This window comes from Tenrec ecaudatus, chromosome X, assembly GCF_050624435.1.
Source record: "Tenrec ecaudatus isolate mTenEca1 chromosome X, mTenEca1.hap1, whole genome shotgun sequence".
NCBI classification, from domain to species: Eukaryota; Metazoa; Chordata; class Mammalia; order Afrosoricida; family Tenrecidae; genus Tenrec; species Tenrec ecaudatus.
In genome coordinates, this window is record NC_134548.1 from 44,933,675 (window position 1) to 44,942,385 (window position 8,711).

Below are 8,711 nucleotides of genomic sequence, written 5' to 3' on the forward strand. Positions count from 1 at the left end.
CCTCCATGCCCTTGTCTACTTGAGACCCAGCAGTGAGGGGTGGGCGAGGGTGGCCTTTCCCCTTCCTTCGGGCACTTGGCTTTCCATTCTAGGCCTGGTCCACATGAAGAAAGGGCGGTCTTGGGCGTCATGTGGTCCAACCAGCAGAAGGGCGAAGAGATTATGTCATTTCAGTTGAGGAGGGAGAGGCTGGCATTTGCTATTCCACTCTGCCTGCCTCACGTGGAGCACTATTGTGTCTCATGAACCGCCTCACCCGCGAGAATGTCCACTCAGCATCTCCCTTTTGCCCTGAGAACCAAGCTCTTTTCTGCCAGGAGAATGCTTCTTCCCCCTTTCTCTGCCTAATGAAATCTCCTTTCTGCCAAGCCTTGTTCCAGCCCCGCCACCCCTGCCCTGGCTGTCTGCGGAGGCAGCTGGACATCCTCTCTCTCCTTCCTGCATTTCAACAGCGCAGAATCTTTATTTTCTGGATCACTCATTGGACCCAAAGTAAACACTGCCATTGGACATTTGAGAGGTTCTTTTTTTCTGTTCCTAACTTTGGTACTCTTTACCTCCCAATGGAACTAAACACGGCAATCTGTTCCTAACAAGATCATGAATCAGGAAGACTTCAGAATAATGAATGCATTTGGATTATGCTGCTGTTGGTGGAGAATACGGAAAGTACCAGGAACTGCCAGAAGAACCAACACATCTGTCTTGGGAAGACGGACAACCAGAGTGCTCCTGAGAAGCAACGATGGCAAGACTTGGTCTCACGTACTTTGGTCATGTTATCAGGAGGGACCTGCCCCTACAGAAGGACATGGTGTTTGGTAGAGAAACATTGGGAAAAGAGGGAGATCTTCAGGAAGATTGATCAACACAGTGGCTGTACAACTGGGCTCTTAATGTGAGGATGACGCAGGGCTGGGCATGAGCCTTTCAGTTATACACATAGATTGGGGCACGATGAGCCAGAGACTACTTAGGGACCATCTAACAACACATAATAGTCACTCAACAGATACTGGATGATCATTTGAATCTTACCCACAGATAGAATTGAGTGAGCATCTACTGGGTGCCAGGCCTCATCTATTCAAACACCTCAAACCTATCGCCTCCTAGTTGGTTCTGACTCATAGTGATCCCATGTGTTACAGAGTTAGAACCATGCTCCGTAAGGTTTTCTTGGCTGCAATGTTTACAGTCGTGACATTTTTATTCACCTCATATCCATGTGAAAGCTGGATAATGAATAAGGAATGCCGAAGAAGCATCTATGTACCCTGTATGTACTTGTGTATAAGCCGAGTTTTTCAGCATATTTTAAATGCAGTTTTTGTGGTAAAATTAGGTGTCTCGGCAGATAGTCGGGTCGGCTTATACTCGAGTATATACGGTATTTGCATTGTGGCGCTGGTGAAGAATACAGAAAATACCGTGGACTGCTGAAAGAACAAACATCTGTCTTGGAAGAAGTGCGGCCGGAATGTTCCTTAGAGACAAGACTCATGAGACTTCGCCTCATGTTGTCAGGAGAGACTCATCCCTGGAGAAGGACATCATGTTCGGTAAAGTGGAGGGGCAGTGAAAAAGAGTAAGGGTCGCAAGTTCATCAAGCTGGATTGACACAGTGGCTGCAACAATGGGCTTAAGCTTACGAGTAGTTGTGAGGAGGGCACAGGACTGGGCAGTGTGGTGTATAGGGTCGCTAGGGGTCAGAACGGAATTGACGGCACCTAACAACAACGTTTACAGAAGCATTTCCACAGGCCTTTGATCCATGTGGAGCTACTCACTAAGTTTGAACCAACAACTTTTGGGTTAGTAACCAATTGCCAATGGCTTGTGTGACACCTTTATGAAATCTTCTTGGTTTTGATTAAATCATGGTACATATGTGATCATTTTGGAGGTTCCTTTAAAAAAATTTTTGGAGGTTCCTTTTAAAAAAATTTTTGGAGGTTCCTTTTATAAACAATTCAAATAAAATACATAGAATGAAAAAAGGCAAAAACCCCTCCCTCCTCCTCCTCTATCCCACCACCCCACTTTACTTCCTTTGCCCAACATTTATTTTCATATGTAAAAAATACAAATATACAGGTTTTCAGCATACATAAAATGGGAAGTATGTCATATCATAATAATTCACAATTTAAAATGCGCAACAATCTTCAGAAGTTGTAGTCTTTATAGTCGTTTATAGTGGTGAAGAATCGAAGCTAAGAAAGATTATTAATGTTCTCAAGGTCACACAGGTCGTAAAAGAGCCAGGGTTTGAACCCAGCGTGCCAGACACCAGTCTCTACTCTTTCCTTTGACTCACTGGAGATGTTTTTCAGAGTTGCAGACAGACTCCTTGCATCAGAACTCCTAGGAAGGTTGGTGAAGGTGTCGACTTCCAGTTTTCTCCTAACAGGGAAGTAAAGTTACCTGGCATAGCTCATCGAGCAGCAGCCTTTGTATGCAAACAAGGTGGAGAGGACTCTAACTCCGGGATTGATCAGTTTGGCCATTTTGCTGAATATAAAAGTGAGCTCTCATAAGCTGGGATGGGAATCCCATGGCCAGGAATAAGAAAGAGCCAGTAGTACTCATGCCAGATTCCTGCCTGAAGTGGAGGAGGCGACAGACATCACAGAAGCTGCAGCACCAAGACCAGGAGACAGAGAGACTGAGGACCAGAGAGAGAGATGTGGCTGCTGGTATGGCTGAGGAGAGACATGCTGTAGACAAAGGAATGCATCCTTAATGCTTTCCGCTCCCGATATGCAGTAACCTGTTAATTTATCTAATCAGTCTCCTTAATTGTGAGTATTCTCAGTGAATTCTGTGTGGCAATTGCAACAGATTATCAAATCCAGCAGAGAAGTAGAGTGTCAGGGGAGGGATGGTCAGTGTCAGAATAGGGAAGAAGGCTGGAGAGTGGAGGTATGTCTGATCTCTGCCGCAGAGGAATGATCCTTGGGCAGATGGGGAGTTGGGTTCTCCTTCCCACTAGTGAAGCCAGAGCAGGTCAGACATGACTCCCATGCCATTTCCTCACCCTTCCAACCCAGGATTGAGTCAGTCGGTTCTGGATGTGCTCAGGATTCGGTATTCTAACAAATACCTCTAAGGGATGCTGATATATGCCTCGGTTGATAAACACCCCTCCCCCTGAAGGCATCTGAGGTGGTCTCCGGCCTTCTAGCATCTGTCTTTCACAGAGAGAGGGACAGCCAGGGTCAGTATAGGGTAGAGGCCTAGCCCTCCTTAGCCAGACTCCTTGGGTTCCTGGTTCTACCACTGAGGTAAACTGCTTAACCTTTCTGGGCCTCGGGCGCCTCCTCTGTAAATGGAGATGGTAAATGATAGTGCCTTACTCCTTCTTGCGAGAATTAAATGAGAGAATTGGCTGTAACGTGATGAGGGTTAGTCCCATCAGTACACTTAGCTAGCCTTGGAGCTTTCTGGAGAGCGCCTGAGGTCTCTCAGGCCAGAGGTTGAAAGCAGGGTCGTACGTCGTGGTTTTCAGTGACCATCTGGATTTTAACCTTTTCTGAAGGCTAGGCTTTGGTGGAACCCACATCTGAAGTCACCTGCCCAAGCATCCTGCCTGGACCTGTCGAGAACGAGCCTATTCTCGGCCCATTCACTCCAGCACTAGGTAGCTGGCAGGAGCAGCAGGGCATCTAGTAACCCTCAGAAGCTTCTACTTGTGTCTACCTTCCTCCCTTCCTGATGTTGTTTGAGAGGTCAGCCCTGTGCAGATGCTCTTGAGGTCCACCCAGCTTTTCAGCACTGAAGGCGTACCCACCCCAGCTGTGGGGTGTGTGGCTCCCAGCTTCACTCTTCTCCAGATGTGAGTTAGAGCTTATATGTCTCCCTGCCTCTCCTGGGGGTGACCTGCAGTCAATGGGTATGACAGTTAAGGTTTTTTTTTTTTTTTTTAATTCTTTAGCCAAGACAGCAGAAGAGATGATTTATTGTGCACATTGCATCGAGCCACAACGGAGGGCAGAACGAGTCCAGAATGTTAAACGTAGGTCCAGGGCAAAGGCTCAAAGCCGGACTGGTTAGTTGTGAGCAAGGTGAGGGGTCTCTCGGCGATCGAATGGCGACAGAAGTTCCAGATGTGGGAACGGTGGGTAGCACGCGGTCAGCAGCTTGTAGCAGTGTCCCGGCCTCAGGCATTCCATATTCCTGCGGCTGTGGCTTTGGAGGGGCCGCCTGGTTGCTCTACTTGGACCTCTGCTTCATCTTTCTTCTCTTGCGCTTGGCTGGGCCTGTGTTCTCAGTACTTTAGCAATGGAGGCCTCCCTCGTGATGTGATTTACAGTAAGATAATCAACACCATGACGGAATCTGCTGTGAGCAGCCAAGCAGCTGTGGGAAGATGAGGGTGGAGTGTTACCTAAAGGAAGTTTCCTCTGGGGTGTGGCCTAATCCTATTCAAGCAGACTCTGTGGGAAGGCTTAGCGCTTCTTGCTGGCCTGGATCCTGCACCTGTCTCACCCATCTCTGTCTTTGGACTGGAGCAAATGGCCTGCCATATTGCCTGCCAACCTTGGATTCATTTGAGCCTGTAGCCACGCGACTGACCTCATGGATTCATCCACGAGGATCCATCTGCTCTGCCTCCATCAGCCTGTGGCCTCCTGCTTCTGTGTTTGTCTTCTTGCTTTCTGGTTCATCAGAGTCTTCCACTTCCACCTCAACCCCCGGTGCCTCCTCAGCTATGAGGGTCAGGAAAATCCTGAAGCTCAGCATCTGATCCACAGACTTGAACCAGACTGGACATAGCTACTTTTACAACTCTATGAGTTACTTTATTGATATACCATATATACTTGAGTATAAGCTGACCTGAATATCAGCGGAGGCACCCAATTTTACCACAAAAACTGCATTAAAATGTGCTGAAAAACTCAGCTTATACACGAGTATATACGGTACACTTCCTCCTTTATAAGTGTCACTGTTTTTGCCTCTTTAGAGAACCCAGCCTAATATAATGGGTGACTGATATGGGAGTATAAAGACCTAGTCCTCTTGCATCAATTATAGTGAGGAATGATTCAATGATGTCATTCATACATACTCCAGAGCCCCATTCCCATCCCTCCACCCTCACTCCCACCCCCACCCAGTGGAATTAGACTGAGGTCAGACTTTGCTGGAACTCATATCTTGGCTTGGCTTCTTTCACTGACTCCCTCCGTCTCCTTGTACCTTAACCTCTTCCTCCTGAAAGCTCCACTCAATGCTGGACTTGCCCCAGAAACCCCGTTGTGGTCTCTGCTGCCAGGGAACCCGACCCAAGACACCAATGTCTGCAAGACTGACCCGTGTAGGCCATGGAGACTGTGACCAAGCCAGGTCTTGGCTCTCTGTCCCCACTTATGTAGTTAGTTCTCTCCCTGGGCCCGTTTTCTAGCCCTCTAATCAGAAGCTGGCATCAGAGGGAAAGTGTGAGAACTGAAATAGGAAGTAGCAGCGCAGGGGGGAGCTGAGGAACACACATCCACCTGGGAGCCGGTGACAGAGGGAAGGGCCTACTCAGAACCAAGTGTCAGGGCCACCAGCCAGAGGCCTTCATTTGCCTCTCCTTTCCGCACGTTTGCACCTTGGGCCAGGAACCTTCGGTGCCAAAAAGAGACTGAGTTAGTTAAAAAAAAAAAAAAAGATTGTGAGTTAGCGCTTCTCGCTGCAGGGACACTAAGCTCCGCAGAGTGAAGGCTGGGATAGGGAAGAGAACTTTGCATCTGTCTGTGTCATTGCAGTGCGGGTTGGGAGGGGGAGGGGGGCTCTGGAGCTTCACACAGGCCAATGATGCATGCTTATCTCTCTGCCCTGGTCCTTGATTAAAACACCATGGCCACCAGGAGTACTGTATGACACCACTGCCTTTTGGTCAGGAACCTTCTTGGGGATCTTAGATCCGTGGGCGGTGTCCACGGTTCTGTGCTTGGCTGCTGACAGAAAGGTTCGAGGTTCAAGTCCACCAAGAGGTGCCTTCCAAGAAAGAGCTGGCGATCTGATCATCTTCAGAAAGAAGCTGTCACTGTGGCAAGGGGCTGTCGAGCCGATTCTGACTCATGCGCAGCAGGAGGAAATGTAGCTCTGTTTGAAGCCCTCGCTGCAGCTGCTGTGTCCATCTCTTTCCTTGAGGGTCTTTTTCATCTTCCACGGACTCTCCTGCTCCACCAGGGCTGAGGCCCTTTTCCAGGGACTGTCCTTCCTGATAACATTCCAAGCACAGTGTGACAGGTCTCCTCATCCTCACAGCGAAGGAACCTCAGGGCTGCCCTTCCAACAAGACAGATTTCTTTGCTCCCTTGCCAGCCCAGGGTACTTGACCTCGTCTTTGCCAGCCCCACAATTCAAATGCTTCAGTCCGGATTCGTCGTCTAGCCTTCACACAAGGCCATTAAAAAGACCATGGCTTGAGGTCAGCCCCAGCTCCGTCCTCAAAGTGACATCCGCATCTTAAACACTTGAAAGAAGTCTTGGCCAGTAGATTTGCCCAGTGCAATCTGATGGTTGACTTCCTGAAGGGCAGGAGCATGAGTTCAGATGCAGGTTTCTGGCGGTGGTGAGGGACCCTATTCCAGACAGGAAAACTGAGAAGGTCTAGAAAGGTGACCTCAGATATAAGGAAGGTTATGTTGTCTATAAGGAGCCCTGCTGGTGCTGTCGGCTAAACAGTGGATCACTAACCATAATGTTGGTGGTTCAAACCCACCAACTGCTCTGAGGGAGGAAGAGGAGACTCTCTGATCCCATCCACTATTTGTCAGTTTGTTGTACTCTGGTGGCTTGCATGTTGCTGTGGTGCTAGAAGTTATGTCACTGGCATTTACATAGAGCAGGGTCTCTCAAAGGGAATAGGTTCCAGCCAAACTTCCAGACTGAGAACAGAGTACGAAGAAGGGGAGACAGTTAAATATTATTGTGCCAACCTGGCTGATACACACATGCGGGGTTAAGTGAAGGGCAGAGAGATAAATGGCTCCGTGAGCCTTCCCTTTCTAGTTCTCAGGTCTCTTGATTTCTGATGGTCGGACCAGGGTGCAGCTGCCTTAGCCAGTTCCCTGCTCCAGCTGGCAAGGCTCACTTCCTGCAAGACATCCCTGAGGAGAAGCCATATGGACCTATCCCAATACAGCCCTGGGTGCTGGAGCAGCCATGTGGAGACCCCTGCCAGTGCTGAGATGCTTACACGTTCACTGATTTGGCTTTCCTCCAGCATTTGGCATCATTGTTTGTGTTTTGTGACACGGAGGAGGAACTTTGTGGATTGGTTTCGGACATATGGGCTAATGTTGGACTTGTGGGCTTGGGTGGCACTGGGTTGGGATGTTTTCTTGATGGGCACTTACCCTTTATATAAAACTCTCTCTTATACATATGGGTTTCCGTGGATCTGTTTCTCTAATGTACCCAGACTAACACAGAAGGAATATGCTGTCCATTTCTGGGGACTTAGCCCCTGACAACCTTATGCACAGCATCAAAACATTGTCAGGTACTGAAGGCCTACTGAAGAGAAGAGACCACTGTCAGAGACAGTGCTGGAGAATGGGCCCTCAGGTCAGAAGGCACCCAAACCTGAGTGAGGACCAGCCCTCTTCTCAGTCGAGTGGACCATCCTGCCAGGGATGGAGTGAAGCCTGTGGGGGTAAAGCCTTCAGGATCTTATCTGCTGATGGGGCGCGACTCAAAACGACGAGATGGCTGCAGGCATCAGTGAATAACTGGAACTTAGGATGGAGAGACGAGTCGCTGGAAAAGGACATGAGGCTTCTTAACATGGAGGAGCGGCACAAACGAGGAAGGCTCTTGACATGGTGCCTCGTCTCAAAACCCCCACAGGAGCAGTTTGCCTCGGCTCTGTCCTGTAGCGTCACTGAGGCAGACTCGCCTCAGTGGCAGCGGGTTCGGGTTTGGCTTCTCTCATTGGCTGTCCCTGGATGGGTCGAATGGCTACTGTGATTGGTTCCTAGCAGAAAGGTGAGAGGATGGGGTGCTTCCAAAGGCAGGCTTGGAGATCTACTTCTGACCACTGGAATCCCTGGGGAGCCCAGTTCTGCTATGACACCCATGGGGTCACCAAGTCAGGATCAACTCAGTGGCAACTGCTTGGGTATGCCTCACTGAATTGGGAGACACACCAGGCTTGCGTGCATCCTCTCAGCAACCTCCTAACAGGCTGTGTCTAGTATTCACTCAAGGCAGCAACGCTGTCTTACCCTTTGCTAAACAAACGTTGATGCGAGAGCTACACAGATTCCAAAGGAGGCTGTGGATTAGTCCTTACCTCCAAGGAACATCTTGCCTGGTCGAGGAGGGAAGGCGCACCCATATAAAGCCTGCTAATCATCTTAAATGGCAAAGCAGGCACGCCAAAAGCCACATACGGAGTGAATAAAGGCTAGCATGGGTCTTCAGAAGGCGGGGTTCCTGGGCGGCTGGGCAAGGAAAGCGCACCAGGATGGGGGAGTGGAGATAGGGGGGTGGGAGGAGGGGGTAGGCTGAGGAGAGACTGGGAAGGCTCCACTGACCCCTCCTCAGGTTTTGACTCTGGCCTTCAGCATAGGCTGGAGACGAGAGGAGAAATCAAGTACCTTAACATGGTGTCCCCACTCCCGCAGGAGACACTGGCCCTGCCACAGGGGGAGTTTCTCTGGGAAGGAGCTCGTAAGTAGAGGGGCTTATATCCTCTGTCAACAGGG